General features: G+C 40.5%; 1 long non-coding RNA gene across 1 annotated transcript in view; it reads left to right on the forward strand.

The window, feature by feature from the left end:
• Positions 1 to 24,154, forward strand: part of LOC109281398 (uncharacterized) — a 140,056-nt gene that overhangs the window by 69,652 nt on the left and 46,250 nt on the right. The window contains exons 2-3 of the long non-coding RNA XR_009459749.1: positions 17,163 to 17,240; positions 20,805 to 20,895. This is a non-coding gene — a long non-coding RNA (uncharacterized LOC109281398). The remainder of the gene's footprint in view (positions 1 to 17,162; positions 17,241 to 20,804; positions 20,896 to 24,154) is intronic.

Here is a 24,154-nt window from a genome sequence, read left to right on the forward strand (position 1 = left end):
TCCTCTGATGGTCACTGATTTTAGGATGGGCAAAAGAAGAGATTCAAGAACACCTAGAAAGTAAATGTGAAGAAATTCTATATTAATACCAATACCTAGGAGTCTCAAACAGAATCATGCCTAATGATGCCATGATATATGGCATGGCATTGATCATTTCTAACAAACTCACCTCACTATGGAGGAGGACAGATGAGAGAAAACAGAAAAGAACTGTGATGTGATATGACACAAATCTACTCCTCCATCCTGAAACTATCTGCAACATCTGTAGCTGAAAATGCAAATCTTAGATCAGTTTCTTTGGTCATTTCTGGACTTAGCAATGATGTCCCTACTTACCAAGAGACTTTCTTCCTTGTTTAGAGGGTCTTCTGCTGCTGCTGAACTTAGGCAACAAAATCTGATTCTATGTTCAAGTTCCTGAAAATCTGTTAATGCATATTCTCTTGGAACACAACACCATATTACTTCTATGATTTCTGCTACAAAAATGCTTCAAAAAGCAGAAGGACCTACCCTTTTTTTATTAAGAGTTTTTTCAAGGACTTAAGTAAGGTAAAATATGATAAAACTACCTTCTAATTAATTACACACCTAATAACTGGATTAAAAAATGGCTAATGACTAAAATAAAAACCAAAGACTTTTTTATTACTTTTCATTTCATCCTAAATTTCACAATCTTCAGGAGCTTCAAACAGCCTGCCAAAGAAATGTTCCCCTCCCCCATCCCATCCATAAAGTTACATTGTCATATGAATTAGCCAGTGTCATAGCAGAGCCACTGGTATGACTGTTTGAGCACTCATGGTGCTCAGGGAAGGTCCCAGAGGACTGGAAAAGGGCCAATGTGATCCCTACTTTCAAGAAGGGGAGGAAGGAGGATCTGAGTAACTATAGACTTGTTACTCTCATCTCTATCATTGGGAAAACCCTTGAAAAAATTATCAAGGATCACATTTGTAGATCCTGCCTGACTAACTTTTTTCTTTCCATGACCAGGTTACTAAATGTTTAGATGCAAGATATGAGGTAGATGTCATCTACTTGGAATTTAAGAAGGCCTTTGAAGATATCCCATCCTGTTCTCATAAACAAATTGAATGGCTGTGCCATAGACAATTACACAGTCATGTGGGTGACAAATTGGCTTAAGGGTCATACCCAGAGAGTGGTGGTTCATAGATTCATAGATGCTAGGGTTGGAAGGGACCTCAATAGATCATTGAGTCTGACCCCTTGCCTAGGCAGGAAAGAGTGCTAGGGTCAGATGACCCCAGCCAGATGCCTATCCAGCCTTCTCTTAAAGACCCCCAAGGTAGGGGAGACCACCACTTCCCTTTGAAGCCCATTCCAAATGTTGGACACCCTTGGTGGATGTGTCAGTATTGACCTAGAAAGATGCAGGCAGTGGGGTCCCCCAAGGCTCAGTCCTTGTCTGGTTCTGTTCAATATTTTCATCAGCGACCTGGATGAGAACACGGAAAGCACTCTCTCCAAATTCACAGATGACACCAAACTACAGGGCGAAGCAAACACACTGATGGGAAGAAACTGAATCCAGGTGGGCCTGGACAGGTTAGATAAGTGGGCAGAGAACAATAAGATGCAGTTCAACAACAACAAGTGCAAGGTGCTGCACCTAGGGAGATCACCAGCACACGTATAGGCTAGGGGATGACCTTCTCAGCAGCACAGTGGCAGAAAGAGATCTCAGAGTCGTTGTCGACTCCAAGATTAATATGAGTTGTCATTGTGATAAAGTAATTAGCAGAGCTAACCGAAATTTTCATGCAATTAGTAGGTGCATCATGAACAGGTCCAGGGAGGTGATGCTTCCCCTCTATGTGGTACTGGTCAGGCTGCAGCTAGAGTACTGTGTCCAGTTCTGGGCACTGCAATTCAAGAAGGATGTGGACAGCCTTGAGAGGGTCCAGAGTAGGGCCACTTGCATTGTTAGAGGCCTGCAGGGAAGGCCCTATGAGGAAAGGCTGAGGGACCTGTACCTTTTTCAGCTGAGAAGGGATCTTGTGGCAGTATACAAATTTACTGGGAGGGGGAGGGGAGCAGCAGGGAATAAGAGATGCTTTGTTTACTAGGGCACCCCTTGGAATAACCATAAACAACGACCACAAGCTGATGGAGATATCAGAAATAACTTCTTCACAGTTAGGTTTGCCAGAAATTGGAACAGGCTTCCAAGGGAGGTGGCCCTCTCCCCTACCTTGGGGTCTTCAAGAAGAGACTGGACAACAACTTGGCTGGGGTCACATGACCCCAGCACTTTCTCCTGCTACCGGCAGTGATCAGATTCAATGATATATTGAGGTCCCTTCTGACCTTAGCATCTATGAATCAGTCTGATTACTAGTTTGGATATTATATTCACTCCTGAAACAGAAAGAGGCCAAAGGATGGTGAGACTTCATTGTCTGAAACAACTCCATATACCACTACTTTATTTATTTTAATATTATATCACTTTTGTGATTAGTACACCAACACTTTAAGTGGTGACACTCACACTGTCAGTGAGGTTGTTTTTAAGCAATCATAGACTCATAGGAAAGTAGGAAAAGACCTTCACAGGTCATCTTGTCCAACTCTCTGCAAGAGGTAGGACCACCTCTATCCAAAGTACCTTATACAAGTTCATTGTCTAACCTTCACAAAAATACACAGTAAACCCTGAAACAACCACAAAGCATAACACCCTACTGCTGGAAAGCTTGTAAAAATATGCTCAAAAGTTCCAAGTGGAAGATCCACTATTAAGGAAGGCAAAACCCGACAGAGTCTATAACAATCTGACCATAGGGTAAAATTTATTCCTGACCAAAAACATGGTCATTGGTCTGACCCCGAGTGAAGGGGGAAGGGACCCTATAACTTCCAGGTTTAGGTTCCAGAAAAGGTACTGTAGCACCCGAATAACAACCTCCAGACTTGGCTGCACCTAACACACTGAGGATGGGTTTAAAAAAAACCAAACAAACAACAAACAAGCAAACACTGACACAGGTAGGAGGAGGACAGAAAATACTTTCCAGCCTTATATGACAACCAGCAAAGTTGAGAAGCATAGGAATTACCCATAGTAAAACATACGCATAGTTTCACTTATCACTGCCCGTACAATTGCCCATTGAATCCTTCCAATGGTGGAGATGCAGCAACTTCCCTAGGCAGTCGATTCTGCCATGTCACTGTTTTAACAGTGAAAATATTTTTCCTAATATCCAGTCTAAACCTACTGTGCTGCAACTTCAAGCCATTGGTCCATGTCCTACTCTTTGAAGCAAGAGAAAAAGTGTTCCCTCTTTTTTATGGCAGACTTTCAAGTATTTGAAGATGATTGATATCAAGTCCACTCTTAAATGCCTTTTCTACAAGCTGAACATACCTACTTCTTTCAACCTCTCCTCATATGGACTTGCCTTTCAAGCCCTTTATCATTTTTGTTACTCCTTCTGGACTTCAAGTTCTCCACAGCATTTTTAAAATGTGAAATCCAAAACTGCACACAACACTCTAGGTGAGGCCTAACCCATGCTGAGTAGGCAGACACTATCACCACCTCCTGTGCCTTGTACCTAATGCTTCTATTGATGGATCCCAAAATCACATTCACTTTTTGTGTGGCTGCATAGCACTGTGGACTCATGTTCCATCCATGATATATCAAGTCTCCCAGATCCTCCTCTCTAGTGCTGCCATCCAGTCAGGGGTCACCCATTTTTATTGGTATTTTTTATTATTCTTCCCAAGGTGTAGCACATTGCATTTTTCACTATTCAACTTCATCCTGTTAGCTCCAGCACAGCTTTCCAGGCTGTTAAGATCCTTCAGGATTGTGCTTCTGTCCTCCAATTTGTTTGTAATCCTTCCTGGTTTCATGTTGCCTGAAAATCCTCTCACAGATTCCTTAATCCCTGCATCTAAATCAGTAATAAATACCTTGAACTGCACTGAACTCAGGACAAGCCCCTAGTGGGTCTCCACTCAAAACCTTTCATTCTGACATGAATGAATTTATGATTACCTTTGAGCCAGTTGTTTATATACCTTACAGCAATTTTGCATAGCCCACAGTTCTCTACTTTTTTTTTTTTTAATTATGATGTCATGTGGGACCTTATCAAAAGCCTTATTGAAGTCCAGATAGACTATGTCCACCTTGGTATTTACTTTGTCAAAGAAGGAGATCAAGTTTGTTTGGCACAATTTGCTCTTAGTAAATCCATGCTGGCTGCTTGTGATAAGACTTTCCTCTTCCAGACGCTTGCAAATGGACTTCCTTAGGATATGCTCCAGTAACTTTCCAGGTATTGAGATTAAGTCAATCTGAAAAATTGTTTGTAGTTCTCTGGGTCCTCCTTTTTTGCCTCAGTTTGACCTCACCCATTCCACATGACTTGATAAATATGATTGTCAATGGCTCCAAGATCACCTCTTCCAGCTCCTTCAGTACCTTGGGATGAAGTTCATCAGGCCTTGCCTTACCTTAATGTAACGTAATGTAATGTTCATATAAAAGTGTGTATACAACAACATACAATACATGCAATAGACATACACACAGACAGTCTTTACTCAAATGTAAAGTTTATGTCCTAGAAATGTATATTTTCTAAATCAACAAAATCAAATTCTAGTGAATCACAACATAAAAATAGAATTGGAGTAACCTAAGTCAGGTCACTGTATTCATTCAAACATAGTTAAGATGCATATTCATCCTATAGTAATAGAGGGGTCACTTAAAAGGAGTGCAACTTAAATTGATGCATCAAAAATATCATATGCAGTACATTTCAGTAATGTTCAGCCTGTCTGTTTAAAACAGTTTCATGCTATGTTAAAGGAATATTAGTTTTTACTGATGGAATCTTTCTTACAGCAGTATATCAATAGCAAGTGCTTCTGGTAATACTCTAAATGATGCACAGAACAGCATATTTATTGGTTGTAAAAGTATATTCAAAGGCTTTACTTTATGACCTTAATGGAATAGTAATTTAGAGGCTTATCAGCTCTGGGAAATAATTCATAGCTTGAACCAGATTAAAGCAACAATTGATACCGAGAATCTCTGGCAAACTTCCAGAACAGTTACTGATTGTAGATACCTAAATGATATCTCACCAATGTTTGTAGAAACAAACACAAAATAATGCTTGTTTTCATTTATACATCTATGAACTATACAAATATCCAGAATCCATAAAGCCATGTGCTGATTTCTAACTATTTAAAATGTGATTTACATTGTCAGGCATTTTCCTAGAAAAAAGAAAAAATATTGTAAAAAATTAAAATTTCTTGTATCTTAGCAATTTTGATAAAACTTCTCTCGGAACAGAATTTGCTAGTCCAGGGTGGAATCTCTGCTGAAAATTGGAAAAAGTTTGGATTGCACCATTGCAACCAGTGGTCAGGACATCCATTGCAAGGTGGTATAAATCAGGTGCAAGTATCTACCATACCTCCTACAGATCATGGACCTCCAATTTTACATAAGTACCCCAACAATGAAGCTATTAGCTTCTTCAGTTTATTTAGTCCTGCATTTCAAAGGGAAAAGAGAAGAGCTAAGTAGGGAGGGTGGAGGTCTTTTTCAGTATCTCCTTTAAAAAATATTCCACTTTGTACAAAGTGTTCAATTAATATACTGCATACATAATCAACAAGCCAAAGAGAGAAGATGGCTGACTTTACAGCACAGGAATTAGGGCACACAGGATAGGGGTGAGTGAAATTCACAAATGCAATCTGAAAGTGGTTGATACAAGTGAAATAACTCCAAAAGGACAGAGTGTGAGAGTGCTGCAAAATGCCCAAGAGTAATTGGATAAAATTAAAAATATAAATTAATAAGAAGGCTAGATGCTAGGGCATTTATACACATACCTTTTTGTCCCATGACATGCCAGAGAGCCGCCACTTTGCAGCAGACTTGATTAATCGAGTCTGCTCCACACACGAGCTGACATGTACTGCTCTGTGCCACATGCAGTTGTATAAGTGGCAAAATGCATGTCAGCACGCAGATCCTGGTAGCAGTGCACTTTTGAACTAAAACATCTTTAGGGTGTTTTAATTCAAAAGCACACTGCCACTATTTTCTCAGTGCTGATATGCATTTCATTGCTTATATAACTGCAAGCATTGCAGCGCTGGACGCTTTGAAAGCACCTGGTGTTGCAGTGCTTGCACATGTAAAAATGCCTCTAGGCTTCTGCCTGGAGGCAATCTTTGTTTCCCATATCCTGCCAATGAATCTTAAATTAATTTCTGAAGAGTTCTATGATACTTGGTGCCCATCACATAAATACCTCTGCCCCATCCCCACCTCTCCAAAATCTCTTCCCAGGGTGAGAAATTTGCTAGTTATGCCTTTGCTTTAAAATAACATTATTTTGCACTATATTAAAGGTTGCCATCAGTTGCAAAAAGAAAAAATGATATCCTTAGCTACTTTGAAAGGGAGGCAAATATTATTTTGCAATTATTTGTAGTACTTGACAAGGTCATTCTTTTTAAATGGTATGCTAAATGTAGTAGTAAGGGTTAACTCCTTTACTGAGGGTTGACATGATGACATCAACAGGAAGTCACTGTCAGCCACTTTTGTATATGTTGTCAGTTGCAATAAAGCCCATTTTAAGAGCAAGCCTCCCTGCTGTTTCCTGAGCTACTAGATGGTGTCAGGAGTGCCTGAATCCTGCCACCAACAGGGACACAACCATCAGTCAGAAATTCCAAAACAGTTTGTCATTCCAAATGAGAAACCAAGCTAGCTCCAGCAGCAGTTGAATCCAGCTCAGGACAGAGGCTGACTACAGAGACAATGCAGGAAAGTACACCACCAGAACAATTTGATTTTCAGTCCCCTGGAATGTGGCTTAGATCAATTTGATGTTTTAACCACTTCAGGGAAGCATCAGGTCTGAACAAAAAGTCTGAATCTTACAAAGTAACTCCTCTCATCTACTCAACAGGGAATCAGGCCAATGAAATTCTGATGTTACCGTCTCTTACAAATGCAGAGAACAAGCAATATGCTGATGTGGTAGAAGTGTGAATGAACATTTTTGGGGTGAAAGAAATGTGATTTATGAATGAGCTAGATTCAATCTCTATAAACAGGAACCATCAGAACCTATGAAAAGCTTTATCACATCTTTGCATACATTGGGTGAATTTTGCCAATATGGGGATCTCAGAGAGGAACTAATTAGGAACTGCTTAGCTGTGGGTCTTCAGGATGAGGAGCTCTCACAAAGATGACAGTTGAACCCTGATTTAACACTCCAGAAGGCTGCCACACAAGCTCACCGATCAGAGTCAGTTAAGCAGCAACAAAGGAAAATCAGAAGTGATCCCAAGCCCTATCAGACATCACCTTATATGGATGCAATGCACATAGTCAAGAAATTACATTGTCAAGAAACTACAACCAAAAAATAAATAGAATTGGTATGCACAATGAGCAAAGGGAGTGGTCCCATTGGCACCAGCAACAACAACTAAGTAGGAAAGGGGCTAATGCCAGAGGTGTGGTAAAATCCCTGGACATAGTTATGCTAAGGCTAGGGACAGAAATTGCACATAAACTAGTATAAGTGATTGGAACTGGTTCAAATTCTGTAACACAAACAGAAGTTCAGTGCACATAAACTTCTTTCAAAATGGCTGAAACCAGTGTAAGATAAACCTGAATGGATGTAGTTTCAGAGTTAACTGGTTTAGATTAAATCAGTTTATTGAACTTCTGTCTCAGATCCCCTCCAGATTCAAGTTAACTCATAGTCCCCCAGCATCCCAGAATGCTTTACACCTCCCCCACAAATTCCTCCTCCCCTTCCCCAGGCTGGGTGGTCTAGTGTTGACCCAAGCTGTCTGCTCCAGCTGAGCAAGGAGGCATGCTCTAGCACACCCCAGATTCTGGCCTGAGCCACTGCAGGCATGTGGCTGCATTTCTGGAATTGAAAGTGAATGTCCACTTGCTTATCAGTTCAATCTACACAGCTTAGACTAACCTGTGAAAATTGAATTGATTCGGTCTCAGGCTTTTTTTACTGTCTGCACTTAGGAGGATGCATGCTAAGGAAGAGATGTGTCAATGATGTCAAAAGAAAGGTCACTATGCTTTGTTTGTTGCTCAACTGCAGGAGTCCATGAAATCACAAAACAGGACTCAGAGGATTGTACTGTGGTATTAGAACTTACAGAGTCTTCATCAGACTCAGAAGTCTGGATGACACAAGTAGAGCTCAATGGACAGTCAATTCCATTTAAAACTGATACAGGAGTAGCAGTTTCAGCTATATCTGATACTTACTACAGTCAATACAAAGATGGGATCCTCCTGCTAGAAGGTTATGGGGACTGGGTGACACAACCCTTAAAGTACTGGGATCATTCAATGCAAAAATGACACTTAAACAAAGAACTATAGACCAGGAAGTCTATGTGATCAGTAATCTTGCTGTAGCTTTGCTTGCCTTACCAGCCATGCATGAACTACAACTTGTCTGTCAACTGCATGAAATAGTTGACCAGAAATCTTTGAAGCAATACTACAGAACTAAATACCCGTCCACCTTTTCAGGTTTTGGAAAAGTGTCAGGTGAATAAAATACACCTAAAAGCTGATTCAGTTCCATATGCATTTACTATAATGAGATGAGTACCATTGTGCTGTTAATGCACAAAGTAAAAGAAGAACTAGCACAAATTGAAAAGCCTATTTTTTTGGTGTTCTGGGATGTTGGTTGTGCCAAAACCCAGTGGTAAAATTAGGATATATATTGACCTCACACAGTTGAACAAATACATGTACCAAGAAAGACACATTCTTCCTTCAGTGGAACACACCTTGGCTCAACTTGCAGGAGCCAAGGTCATCACAAGATTGGATGCTAGGGCAAGATTCTGGCAGATTCCTCTAGCTGTTGAATCATCCAAGCTAACAACATTTAGTAATCCATTTGAACAATACCAATTTAAGCAGTTACCTTTCAAGATACCATCAGCTCCTGAATTCTTTCAGTTTCAGATGTGACAGATACTAGAAGGCCTAGAGGTGTTTTTTGTCATGCTGATGACACTTTGGTTTTTTGAGACCAAGACACAACATGATACAAAATTGGATGCAACACTCAGAAAACCTCAAGAAGCCAAAGTAATGCTTACTGCAAAGTGCACTTCTGCTATCTCTCAGCTCATGTTTGGCACTGGATTACACTACAAGAAATCCAACCAGATTCAGCAAAAAGTTGCAGCTATTAAGGGGTTACCAGAACCTAAGGATGTCCTGGAATTTCAGATGTTTTAGGAAGCACCACATATTTGGGCCATTTTTTGCCAAACCTGGCAAGAACAACAAAACCTTGAAGTGATCTGTTAAGTGACAAGAACAGATGGCTCTGAGGTCTGCTACAACAATTGGCCTTCAGTGAGATCAAATCAATACTCATCTCATCTCTGATGCTAGTCCAGTATGATCCAGTATGAGAAACACACATTGCAGCGGATGCTTCATCCTATGGACTTGGCAAAATGTTATAATAATGTCAAGAAGATGGCCATTGGGCCCCTATTGCTTGTGTGTCAAGAACACTTGTTCCACTTGAAACTCAATAAGCACAAACAGAAAAAGAAACACTAACAGTTACATGGACATGTGAGTGACTTAGATCTGTTCTCATTGGCCTGACTTACTTTACAAATGGATCATAAGCCACTTGTGTCCCTGTTAGGAGGTAAACCTCTTGGTGAACTCCCACTGAGAATCCAGAGAGTTCACCTCAGGTTGCTGAAATTCATCTATAATATTTTACACATTCCTGGAAAAAAAGAATTACAAATGACCAGTACTCTGTCCACTGGCCAATTACAGATGGCCAATACTTTGTCCATGTGTTTACACATGCCACTATGGCGCAGTTGTTACAGCACCATCATTTTAGAACTTCCTTTTGGAAGTGCCAAAAGACAGTGCAGTAACAGCCTGTACTGCTCCATGTGCACTGTGCACGGTTATTTTTAGGCGCTATGTCACCATAGTGATGTGCTGTAACAAGGGAGCGTGTTGCTACAGAGACATAGTTATGGCATCACTTTTTCTGCCCATGGATGCTACGTCACCGTGGTATGTTGCTATGGCAACATAGTGTCATGTGTAGACATGTTCACTGTCTCCAACAGAACTCTGCCAAGAGTAAGATATCTCTACTTAAGTGGACCTTATTGCAGCAGGGATACCCATATCTATTTAAATACAGTAAAGGATCCAGAAACCTCAATAAGCTGACCCTTTCTGTCAAAAGATTTTAAAAGTACCGCTTAGAAGAATGGCCTCAAGTAAAATTAAAAAAGTGTGACCTGATGAGATAATATGGAGATTGAGTTTCTCTTGTTGGTGTCAGGGATTTAGTCATAGTCCACAACAGAGTACTGATATCTTCTGCTCTATGCCTGCAGAGTCTAGAGAAGATTTACAAAGATTAGCAGGGTACTAAAAAATGTCAAGCCAGGGCTTGGCAAACAGTTTGGTGGTTCTCCATCAGAGATGACATACAAAACTGGGTGGCCAGTTGTAAGGTTTATGCTCAACAATAACCAGTTCCTGTAGAGCCATGTTTTATGAGTGAATCATGAGATGATCCATGGCAGATGCTGGGAGCTGACTTACTGTCTTGGAAGAGTTCTGTTTCCTTCATAGTCACTGACTATTACTCCAGTTACTTGGAGATGGCACAGTTACAGAACACCGCAAATGAGAAAGTTAAAATGGTGTTGAAGAATATGTGTGCGCGCAATGGCATAGCTTCAGGTTTAAGAACAGACATTGGTCCACAATTTTCAGGAGCTACATTTAAGTATTTTGTAGCCCAGTATGACTTTCAGCATATCACCATCAGTCCTTATTTCTCATGTAGCACCAGGGAACCAAAACACACAGTGTGGACTGTGAAGAATTTGCTTCAGAAGATCAAAGATCTCTATAACAATTTCCTGATATGCCATTCAACACCATTAGAGAACGGATGGAGTCCAGCTGAGTTAGTTATAAGTTGCCAAATCTGTACAATTCTACCAGTTATGATAGATTACTTGGTTACTTAGTTTCATATCTTGTCATTGCACAGGAATTTAATGAGAAAGATAAACTGATAAAGCACAATCAGAGATGGAATTATAACACCAGGCATGCCTCAAGAAATGTACCTTCTCTTTCCTCACAGCAGGAAGTTTGGATTCCAGAAGCAGGAATACAAAACATTGTCCAGGATAGGGCAAATACCCATCATTCATAGAGGTCTTCCTCATAGGAATTGATAGCATCTCCACTATATTCCACCTATTGACTACACTAGGTCAGGATGTGTGTCAGCTCCCAAATAGACTAGGTTTGTCAGTCTATCCACTTCAAACAAAAAAACTTATTGATGTTTCTCTTTTGGTTAATCTCTTTTTGTAGGGACATGAATAGTAAAGACTCACAAGAGAGTGCTATCTTCTCTCAAGTTGATTCTGCAGTTTTCTGGAAATTGTTTAAGTTTCTCCTGAGAAAGGGGGACGTACTAGTAAAAGTTAACTCCCTAAGGCGTGGCATGAAGTTGCCAGGCATCTTTGTGTGTGTTGTTAGTTGCAATAAAGCCCTTTTGAGAGCAACAAGTCTCCCTGCCTTTCCGTGAGCTATGAGATAGCTCAGTACAGGAGAATCAAGATTGTTCATATTCATATGGTTCACAGACCATTTAATTCACAACAGGTTGCTGAGCCAAGGACGATCTGTGGAGATGCTTAAACGCAGATTCTTCTTCTAAGGGTGATGCTTTTCCATTCCACAGTTCCTTGCAACTGGTGGCCAGAATTGATTTGTTTGCAAACTTGTTTTGGCAAAGGCTAAGAAAATTAAACCTACAAATTGTACCAGTTGTACTGTATGATTGATCTTGTTCACTTTTCTCAATAATTTGATAGCTAGTTCTACTCACCTCAAGCAAATGCAGCCAGGATATACTGTGTTTTTTTACTAAATTCACTGCAATCTATGTGAATTAAGTGCCTCTCCTCAAGTGAAATATAGATACCCAAGTCACCAGGGTACCCTGCTCTTGCAGCACAAAACCGATTAGGTATTTAGACTCATGGGGTGCCTATACCTGTGGCTGGGGATGTGGAGGGACCATTTTAATTAAAGAGGTTGCTTGACAGCCATTAATACAAATGGTTCACCTTCATATGTATTAAGGGCCCCACATTTTAAAATGGCCATGGGGGTGTTTAGCTAAAGCTCATTAGACAAACTTTAGTTAAAGCGCCCCTGAAGCCATTTTAAAATGGGGGGTAGGGGGAACAAGGGGATGGCTTAATATACATGCTGGTGATGGAATGATGGAGAATTCTAATTAGAACATGGAGCAGACTAGATTAATTGATTCATTCTAATTAGAACATGAACCAGCATGTCTACAGGCACCCATTAGGTCCTTCAAAAGAGTGGATCTAAGATTTTGGAAAACGGGGGGCAGAGTCAGGATTGGGAGCTTAGTGTTTGGGGCTGACAGGACTTCGACAAGTGTCCACCCAGCTTGTGAAAACAGGGGAAGCAGCTTGGCCCTGGCAGAATAGGGCTCTTAGCTGGGCAGGCAGCCGTCAATGCTGCAGCACCAGTTCCCTGGCTGAGAACCACTGATTTAGACAGATATTAAAGAAGAGAAATAAACTTGACAGCAAGGACAAAAGCTAATCTTTCCATTACCCAGTTTCCCATCCAGAAAATTGAGCCAGCAGCACTTCCCTACCTCACTGGTGTTATGAGGATAATTTCATTAATGTTCGAAGGTAATCAAAAGCCGTGACAAAAACATATTAAAATCTGGATAAAAACAGAATAAATAGACAAATTAGATTAACTTATTTGTTTATGTTTGTTTGTTTGCTTGCTTGTGGGGGCAGAGGGAAGTAAGGCTGGTTGGGATTTTGGTGGTTTTTTTGTTGGTTGGTTGTTTTTTTCTGACCAGAGATAGACTTAAAAAATTTGTGAGTGGAACAAACCTTTGCCTAAAGGAAGGTGGTCTACTAGATATCTTCCACCTCTGATGTCTATTATAAGAGTTCAAGATGTATAGATGCTTAATATAATAAATCAGGAAAAGGAAAATACATGTTTTTAAGCAAATAATAGGAGACTATTGTAACTTAGCTACAAATCTGTTTTAATATTTAGCTACAAGCTAGCAGAAGGAAGCGTAGAGTTGGATGCTTATTGTTGTCTTCTACACCATGCCACTCTTGCCTCAAATAAAATGAATGTGCTCTCGAAAAATATTATCTTTGTTTCTTTAACTTAGCCCCTCTGCTTTATAATTTTTTTTTTTTTTTTATAAATGACAGCTAGAAAATTCTACTAAACAAACCAAATATAAACTGTCATATGTTTCACAAAGTTCTGAAATATTTGTTCATTTTCTTTTTTTCCTCATGGTCTCCCAAGACTTGTTTAAGAATGTCACTATTTATATACAATTAAGAAAAACAGAAGGAAAAAGAAACTTTAGAAAATTACTCTTATTTTATAATAGATAAATTGTAGCATGACTATCACAAAACTCCCCTGAAAAAATGAATCAGCTCATCTTGAGGTAACTGAAAAGGATCATCTCTCTGTCTTGCAATATCTATATGAAACTCATCAAAATAATACATTTTGAAAAGCTGAAAATGTTATGCTTTGCATCATTAATCCAAATAAGCACAGTTCATTGCTGCAAACAACCTGATCATCAGTATTCAAGTCCTTGAATTTACAGTGCTAAAACATTTTATTATTTCCTCTTTCTTTCCAATACTTTGAAAGTTCTTCAATCTTCCCTATCAAATCAGGATCCTTAAGAGATGTCCTGACTATTTCACCTTTGAATTTTTGATGGTACCGTGGAACTTAAGTACGCTAAAATGTTTATCTTTATACAAAAGTCAGTGCTAGTTATCATGTCTGAAGTTGTGTTCCATTCTTTTGCCATGAATTAGTTTCACTATTGTCGCTTTCTGGTTTTTCCCTTTCCAAGTGCTTAGGATAGACGTTTTTAATTATATAAATACAGACATGTAAAATAAAATACAGAAAAAATTAAGACCCCTAAAAATGTAAGGTTTTGTTCTCTGCTCAAAAAAAGAGCAAACTAATTATTTTTCACTACTTAAAAAAAAAGTAAGAATACCGTTGATTTTAATATTCCTCAATTAATTTAATTACATTTATTTTCTGATGGCTCATTTCACTGTTCTGTCACAATATTCCTGTAGAAAGAATAATTAAACTGCCTTTTGCACCTAGTCTGTATACCTCCAACCTCTCTCAACCACACCCAAGTATGCTACATTGAGGCATACCATGCCCACTCAATGAATGTACCTTCTGAAACAAAAGAAACATAGCTGTCTTTGTGTAAGATGTGGCCGATAACAATACTGGAAGATCAAAAGGTGAGACTACCTTTTGACGGGTTTGTTGTTGTTGTTGTTTCTTTTCCATTCCAACAATCAGGAGTTTCTACTTATGAATTTCTGCATCCTATGATTAACTGAAAGAACAGATTAGGGAAACTATTATTCCTCCTTTGATTATTCCTAATACTAATAGTGTTGCTGCTTTTGAGAATCAAATCATGTCAACTTCTCGTTTATAAGGGACACAACTTTTGTCTGGATAAAGCTATGCAACATTGTAGTACATCTGATCGATCCTTCAGAAAGGATGAAATGATGTCACTATCAACCAACTGTTCACTTTTACAGCAGTAAATGCAAGTGATCTACACTCCTTTTTTCTCAGATGTAACTGGCAAGAACTCTTGTCAGTATCTCTACTTCCAGCAAGAACACTTGTCAGCAACTCTGCTTCCTTGTTGCTGTAGTCTCAACAGACACAGACTTTTGGTTAAGGAAGTTCATAACTACATTTCTGGCATTCCCTGGCTCCGGTTCTGTGGCATTCCTTTATCCAAACTTTTCAGTTACATTATAAAGAAAGAAAGGCAAGCAAGTCTGGAGACTCCACAAAAGATGCTTTGTAATATTTTTATTATTTTCAATACAATACATTCTTTTCAATACAATACGAAGCATGGCTATTAAGAACAGGACTAACTGTTGTTAGTGTTTCCTCTGTGCAGCAATGTTAGATTATTTACATAAAGTCATATTCTATGTTCCCATAGTCATGCAGCTCCCAGAGAAAATGTGGAAGAAAACCAAGTTTCTGGTTCCCGCTAGCAAGACTGTTTGTGTATTTGACAGTCATTAGTTTTCAAATATGTACCAATTTTATTCTCAATATATGCATACATTATCATGGCAACAAAGAATGGGACTTGTCCTCCAAGAATAGGCCTTCACCACTGGGCTATAGTTAAATTTATTTAAAGTTGTTTTTCTTTTGATCCTATGAACACCGTAAATATGACTGTCCAGTGACCCAGCTTAAACAGATGATAGAATGTGGTTGGATGGTAGAAAGTGTCACTATGCAACCAATTCAATAGGCTGTCTTGTGGGAAATAGGGGAGTTTATAAATGTGCTCCAGGAGTAGGGGAGAGGTGCTTTAATTAGAGCATCTCCAGGAGCTGCTCTAATTAAAGCGCCTGGAACATCACATGTATCAGTGTCCCCACACTGAAAAATGGTAATGAGGGTGCTTTAACTAAAGCTCAAATGAGGGGAATACTGATACATGTGACACTGGAGTCTGCTGGAGCTTGGTAATAACCACACTCCAGCCAACTTTATTAATTGAGTCTGTCCCAAAACACTGTAATTACAGCGTATTGGAGCAGCCTTGCTGCATGCATATAGGTGCCCTAGATTATTTGAGTCTCTTCAAGCTGAGGTGTGCCTAAAAGCCCTGTTACCCACTTCCTGGGCAAGTGATACAACTTCTAGACTATTGTACAGAAGATGACTACTTTCACTGACCATATTCTCAAGTGAAAGTGCCTGTAGCTGGCGTGCAGTAAGTCAATCATGCTGTTTGGAGCCTAATGGACTGGGTAGGTAGTTTTATACACTTCACAGATCTGGTTTGAATTGCAACAGAACTTAAAAGTAGATTTCCAGCTGCTAGAACTGGATTGCTTTTTAGAGAATTCAAAAGCCTAAATCTAGCTATCTATGGATATTTTCAAGCTGGAAAGGAAAAAGGAAGGAAAAAAGAGAGACAAAAAAGAGAAAAAAAAAAAAAAAAAAGATGACACTTAATGATTTTAGGATCCTGAGAAATTCTGAGGCCAATGGAGAAGGGGTGAGCTGGATTACTTTTTGTCACTTAGATGCTTAAATTCCAGCTGAGTCTCATTCAGGCAAGTACATGGATGGTTTGAATTTGTCCCTTAGGTACTAATAACAATCGACATTGCAGCATCAAGTTTTAAATGATGTACTTCTGTATTGGATTACATAGTCATGAGTTAGAGATATTGACTTTCTACACAGCCTTTGGAGAGATTTGTGTGTGTAAGAATGGGATCCAGAAAAAAAAAAGAACTTTCAGCACAAAGGCATCTAAAAAAATTGAATATGAAAGTCTCCCTCAGGGTCCATAACCCTGAAAACATTCCTAGTCAGAAGGCCAAGAGATCAAAAGTGGTCACGGGAGGAAGAGCTAGTACTGCTGCCTTCTTATAGTCATAAAAGCACTCGCCCAGGATATAAAAAAGATACGGGTTTAATAAGAGAGCCACTCCCCCTCCCATTCAATTCAACACACCTTCCCCCCCCCACCACCACACACGCACTCTTCTACTACCAAATCAGTTTCATGTATTCTGTCTAGTCTATTGGTGTATGTAAATCAGTCTCCCAGATTAGGTCTCAAATTACGAAGTTATTCCCCTCTTTTTTCCCTTCAGTGGTGACATCAAATCTCGCCTGCCATGTCTCAGTGTTAAAGGGTTTATACTGGGAGGGTACAACTTAAACACCACTGGATAATGGGGTACTGATTAATTCCCTTGAGGTTTTGAACTCTCTCATAAAACTATCCAGTTAATCAAAAAAGATGAAAACTCAGTGCGTGTTCTTTATGATAAGGTTCTTTTATTAGCTATTTATCTCACTTTTTACATTGTATTCTCTTGTTTCTTAGGTATCACTGCATCCTGGGATGAAGGAAATGACAGAAGCTTATTCCCCAAGCTACAGATTGACAACTTCTCCAGTAGAGGTAAGTATTATGTCCAATACCTCTCTCTAAGCATCCCAAATAAACTCAGATAAAGATAAACAAAGATGAGTCTTAGTCCTATGGGCTCAACAAGCCCAATTCCCAGCCCCCCCCCCGTTTTTTTTTCAAAAGGGTATAAATCCAATGAAAAGGGTGCCTTCCCCGTTAAGTACACTAAACAGTGTCAGCCTTAATGTCTTTACATTTCGTCTTTCTAATGGTGTTCCAGCCAAGCCTGACCTTATTATAACAATACAAGAAATAAGAAAAGTTTTACTGGTCACTATAAGGCTCAGCTGCCTCATCCCAGCTATCCCTCTATTGCGCCAGCTCCCAGATTGTGCTCCTGGAAATGATTCTTCAGCCAGTATATCCCAGCTCCACATTGTTCTCTGTTTTTCCCAGCCAGCTGACAGCCAACTCCTCTTCAGCCCCACCATCTCACTCAACTCTCCTTACGTTCCAACATGCCACTCCTTCCTTGTTTTTATCCAGGTTTCTCCCCTCCTCACTCTCCCTCTGGGGCCGCTCTACCTTCATCGAGCAGCTGCTCCAGAAACGTCTCTCCCTCTTTTCCTTTTCTGGCTCCTGCTAGTTTTTGGTTCATGCCATTGCTGGCTCTTTCTTCTTATGACACAGAGTAGCCCACAGTCTTGTCAGTGCAGCAGGCTTCAGGTCCAATCAGAGATGAGGGTTACTGGATGGGTGGGTAATAACAGCAGAACCAAGTCTAATTAAACACAACTGTGAAAGAACGTGAGAGAGAGCGTGAACCAGCTCTGGTACCCACATACTTCCTGTTCTATGCTGATGACCCTTCTATGCTGATAGAAGTAGTTGCAGGGGCGGGGAGTGGGTAGGTGTAAAGTGCTGCTGCTGCTTGGAGAAGACCAGTGTCAAAGGTTCAAGGCTACAGGTCTCTCAAGCCTGGCCTTCTCTGAAAGGTGAACACTGTAGGCTTGAATAATTTAAAGAATTAGAACTAAATCCCTACCTCCTGGATGCTTCACCCACTAAGTAGAGGGGGAACTATTTACCCCTCTGGCTATTTTATTTTGGAGCCCAGCCCAGGCTTTAAACATCCAGGTCTAATATTCATCCTGCAAATTCTTTTATTAATTACATCCCATTATTCCTAGTTTTGCCAACTTGTGCTCTACTAAATTATTCTTCTCCTTCTATGGTATTTACATCCTTGAAATATTTGTAATCTGTTCTCACCCTGCCCTTAATCATTGCTGAGCCAAGCTGTGCATATTTAGTGCCTTTAATCTTTTCTCATAAATCAATCATTCCAACTCCTTGATCATTTTTTGTTGCTCTCCTCTGATCTCCATCCATTTTCTTGTAATTTCTTGTCCAACATGAAATTCAGTATCTCAGATGCAATCATACCAGAAATTACCAGCTGAGATGGTTACTGCCTGATTGTCAGCATGGGGTTAAAAGTCAGAGCCTTTTTTCACCCTTTAGTAGTGTGGCCCAGACAGCTATTAAAAAAAAAAAAAAAAAAAAAAAGTCATAAGGACTTTGCTGTACATAATTAGCTGCAGCTCCTCCACGTCATTAAAAGACACCATTTTAATAGAAGTGCAAATTAGAAGAGCCCTCAGAACTACTCTAATTTTTTTTCCCAGGGAGTAAGACAGTTTGCAACAGCCTTAGCATAATGGTAGGCTTATTACCCCTCCTCTTCATTTCTTTACCAGACCAGGTACACGAGATACAATGCCTTAACATCCACAACTCAGAACTCCAAGGGCTCTTTTGTATCTTTTATGAGAACAGGACTATAAGGGATCTCCTGACTTACTGAACTATCTCCTGCTTGCCCAGGCAACCGCACTGTACCAACCCAGTTTCTTCCCAATCATGTCTATTGTTTCACATTCTTCATCCTCATAGCAGGTTTGTTTTTTTTTTATAAACACTTCATTACAGGCTTGAACAGGGGTGGACAATTATTTCAGCTGGAGGGCCACTTAATCAGTTTTGGTAAGCTGTTGAGGGTCACATACATGAAGTCTTTCAGAATATATCATTTTAACAAATAATAGATAAAAACAAATCATATAGTAAAAAAAGAAACCAGACATCTATTATAACATTTTTATTTAAACAATTATTTTTGTTCTGATTTATGTTTCTGAGTAGTGTAAACATGATTGCATAATAGCTCAAAATAAACTCTTATTCTTCTTGTATATTGTGTGTGTGGCAGGCATTGTGTGTGGGGGGGTGTGCATGGGTGGAGGGGTTGGTGTGTGTGTGGGGAGGGGCGGGGGGGGGGGGCGCTGCCCATGCACTAGGTCCTGGGAGCCAGTCAAGTGGAGGTGGGGGGAGAGCACATGCAGCAGAGCTTACCCAAGCAGTGCAGTTCAGATGCAGTTTATGTTGTCCCCCCCTCACCCTCATCTGGCCTGTGGCTACCCCCACAGTGCTCTGCATGGGGATGAGCCCCACCCACTCCCACCCAGGACAGTACACAATGCACTCCCATCCACCCTGGCAAGCACGCACAACTTTCCAGTGAGACTGCTCCCAACGCGGCTGCAGCTATCTTGGTACTGCTCAGCTTCTCCTGCTTCCAGTGGCTTCTCCTCCACTTGCACTGCTCTGGGAAACAGGGAAGCTGTATCCAGGTGGCTCCTGCCCCAGAGCAGAGCTCCAGCTCCAGCTCCTAGCCACCTTCCATCCACTCCACCCACCTGGCGTGATGAGTAGCCATCTACGGGTGTCCAAGCGGGTGGAAGGCAACCAGGGGCTGGGGCAGAAGCCAACCACCTGCAGTTTGCCCTTTGGCTGCCTTAGCATTTGCTGCCCACTATGTGACCCCACAGCTTCTCTGCCCTGCCTGCTGCCCAGAGCAGTAGAGCAGGGGCAGGAGGAGAAGCAGCCACTGGAGGTGGGGGGAAGCTGAGCCCGTTGGCTGGAGCCAGGGTGGATAGGAGCAGGAAGGGTTGGCCCCATGCAGAGTTCTTCAAGCCACATACAGTCAATTAGCAGGCAGTAACCTGCAGGCTACATCCAATCAGTTGGAGGGCCAGATCTGGCCTGCAGGCCATATTTTGCCCACCACTGGCTAGAATTTATTCCACCCATCAGGTGTCTAAATTGACTTAGGCACCTGAGTGTAATACTATTCCACACTGTCCAAGTCCATGAAAATGTACTAAAGCATATATATTTGTTCTGCACCATCCTCTGATACTTAAAATTGAGTCTCAAAAAAGTATCAAGGAGATGAAGGAGATGAGTGCCCACTTACCCACTCAAGTCCAGTTACATTTTAAACAAGTAGAACAATAACTTGCCCTACATCTTTAGAACTCCCATGTAATATATATGTTCTTATATCCCCATACTACAGGTAGACAAACTAAGATAGGAATATATGTAATTTGCTTCAGGCCACAAAGGTAGCTATTAGCAGTCTGGAAACTTCGGAGCCTCTGGCTACAGGACTTTTACATCGCTTTCTGTTTTATTATGTAAAAAAAAAAGTCAATAAAAATAATTATAAAACTGAATAATGAATCATAGTCTTTTTTTTTTTTTTGGCAGTACTTTATCACCTGTTGTAATCTAAAAAGAAAAACGTGAGGCAATGGAGCAAGCTTCGGAAGCATAACTATATGCCAAATTAATTAATAAGGTAATTCAAAAATTAGTGCGTGTCATCAATTTCAGCAGGAATACAGTTCTTAATTATGGTAAAGTCTCCTCCTATTGCTTAGGATGTACAAGGACACTAAGAAGTGATCTCTTCTAGGTTTGCCAACTAGATTTAGAAAATTCTTTGGGATCATCCTTTCTCGCCTAAGATAAGGCAAAGTGCTTCATCCCCCCATGAGAATAGCTAGTATTATGGAGAGAACAGTTTCCTTCCAGAATTTCCTTGGGTTTTAGGAGAAAAATATAGATAATGATTACTATTATCCACGTGTATGGAGATGCCAGATGTACCCTGGCTAGGCAAAGGTATTTTTATGATCAGATTTCAGCCCTGACAATGCAGCTCCTAGATTGTTTTTCAGTGAAAACTGTGAACATTCAAAATGAGGATCAAATACTGATTTTGATTTTGCACTTTTGACAAGCTCTTGCTTAATTCAGCCCATTTCTTGTGCCCTTCTGAATGCCTTAGTACTTCAACTTTCACTTACTTTACTTCTCCTGCAACCCCCCTCTTAATTTACTCATTCAGTCTATTCTGTAGAAACTACCACACTCATTAACAGACCTATAATATGTACTAAAGACCTGTAACATACATATGCAATTGTATTACATTGCTCCCTTCCATGCTACTAGGCGTTGTCTTTAAAAAAATAGTTCTCCTTCTAAACAATTTCTAAATTCTGATATTTCCCCTGTGTACAGATAAAACTCTATTCCAGGCCCTGATCATTTCCATTCCTGTAATCTTCTCCTTAGTAGCCTCTATAACATCCACATTAATCAACTCTACTGAATGACAAATGTAACCACAAAGATCTTCTCAAACTTGACCGCTTGACTGTGACATGCAGAGCACTTCAACAAAATAAATAGCTTTGGGTGCACCATCTAGAAATGAACTCTTTCAACAATTATACGAAAATACTAAAAGAAGGTATGCTTCCTGTGTAGATGACATGGTTTAATCAGTGAAACAATCCAGCATATCACAGAGCCTAGTCTACCTCACCAAATGGCACAATACCATGACCCAGATAGTACATCCACAAGTGGGTAATCATGGATGCCCCACCACCCTGTTGGTAAAAATACAAAACAGTACCAGTGTGGGAAGATGACAAAAAGAAAAATTATTGGAATATTCAACCCAATGCCAGGCGGCACCCTACTACACACCTGACCGGACACCATTGTTATACATAAAAAGAGCAGGATAACATTATTCATTGATATTGCTATCAGAACATGTAACAGTACAGTGCACCAAAGAGAAGCTGAGGAGGTACCAGGACAGGGAAGTGGCTCAAGAAGTTCAATAGGATATCAGTAGTGCAGTCTGTGAGTAGAGGTCTACTCCAGTAAACTGTGGAGGTTCTAAGAATGCTGGAATGGAGTAAACCATCCCTATATGTTTTAGAGCAATAGTTAAAACATGTATGCTTACATGATTAGATATTAGTAATAATATGTAATGTTGCATTCCATTTTGCTTGGAAAATATAAAGCTATAAAAATGCAATCACTTCCTTTTCCTTTACCTTCACTGTCTGCTTTCAGCTAAGATTTGTGCATTTAATGATACAATAACAAACTATGCTGAGGGCTCAGCAAAAAGTCTCTAATTTGGTTTATATCAGCTTTTTTCTACTACTTTATTGTGTTTATTTTTTCACTTAGAATCAGTTTCAGTATCTGCACATACTTCAAATAAAGTCACAGAAGTGGAAGTCTTGTTAGACAAAACAAATACCAGAAATTTAAATTTGTCTTTAGTCTCAGGCACAATATTTGTTTCTAGATAGCTTAACTGCTGTTAGGATAGCAAGAATCTGCTATGGCATCCTTTTCACTAAAAGTGAAGTATTAATGAACTAAAGAAACCTGCTTATAATTGCAAGCAATATAGGAAAGGAGCAAAAAGTAGTAATAAATTAACTAATGAAAGTATGAAGTAAAAAGAGCTGGGGTGCCTATAATTTATGCAGGGATGGACTGGAAGGAAAGTTTGAGGGTTCTCCATATTAACACTAGTACCAAAGAAAATGATTAAAATGTGCAAGATGACCATTATGGGGAAGAAAGCAAGAGAGAAGAGACAGGAAAGTTTCTAGCAAGTACTAATAGAGAAGTGGCCTGTTAGCTTGTCTGAGATGGAATGGAAAAGACTGAGTGGGGAGGCAAATTAAATTATAACATACAGTGAGAATAACTAGCAGATTTTTATGTCATAGCCCAGGTAGGTGCATGGCCATGGGCCCATGGTACAGACACTGCAGCAGAGCCACCTGTACCTGTGGGCCAGCTGCCAGTGGCTGCACAGCTGGCCTTCCAGAGGCATTGCTATCGTGTCTTCTGGCACCCTGGCTCTGCCATCTGGGTAGCTATCATACAGATGTGCTCCTTGTGGTGGCCCACTTTGAACTGTAGAAGGATGTCCTCATGGCCCCAAAGGACCAGGAGGTCAACCACCTCATCTGCCCTCCAGCTGGGTCCCTGGTGCTGGCCCTGGGCAGGTTTCTCTGCCTGGGTCTCACCACTTGCCTCACCAGCAGAGATCCTGGTATTTCATTTAGAAATTGCAAATGATCTGATTAAAAACCCAAATTCTCTCATTAAAATACCCAAAATCCATGTTCTTCCATGATTAAAGTGAAACAGCACTATATATAGTGAGATTAATTGGGCAATGTTTTATTGATATGTTTACAAATTTAAAGCAATTTTGAAGCCTACCAGTGCCTCTATCATCCTCATAAAATGAATTCTAAATATCTGTACCACTTTCATGGTTGCTCTTGGTTTTTTTGTCATAGAAAAATCAGAGCTGCCCCTGCCTGATTCGCTCACCAGGATGTTGGGTGCTGAGCAGCACCAATATGCTGATGCCCTGCTCTGCCTTTGCCCCTCACTCCTAACCCATAGACTCCTCCTCCCCCCAAGTGCCGCTCACTCCTGACCCTAAGCCCATGCCTGCCCCCACTCGCTCTCTCCCAGCCACAGCTCTGTCCCAGTACTAGGACATGAGTCCAGTTGCAGCTGTCCCACCTGCCTTGTGGCTCTGAGCAGTGCCAGCCCTTGCTGTTCTGCTCCCTGTGCTTGTGCCCAGGCCCCAGGATTCCCATGCTATTTCTGGGAAGCCCTTGACTGGGGCTCAGAGACTAGACTGAGCAAGCCCCTTCCTCCCGGACTGGCCTCCCCCTGCACAAGCTGCTTTAGGGAGGTTCTAAGCCCAG

This window comes from Alligator mississippiensis, chromosome 2 (genome assembly GCF_030867095.1).
Source record: "Alligator mississippiensis isolate rAllMis1 chromosome 2, rAllMis1, whole genome shotgun sequence".
Lineage (NCBI taxonomy): Eukaryota > Metazoa > Chordata > Crocodylia > Alligatoridae > Alligator > Alligator mississippiensis.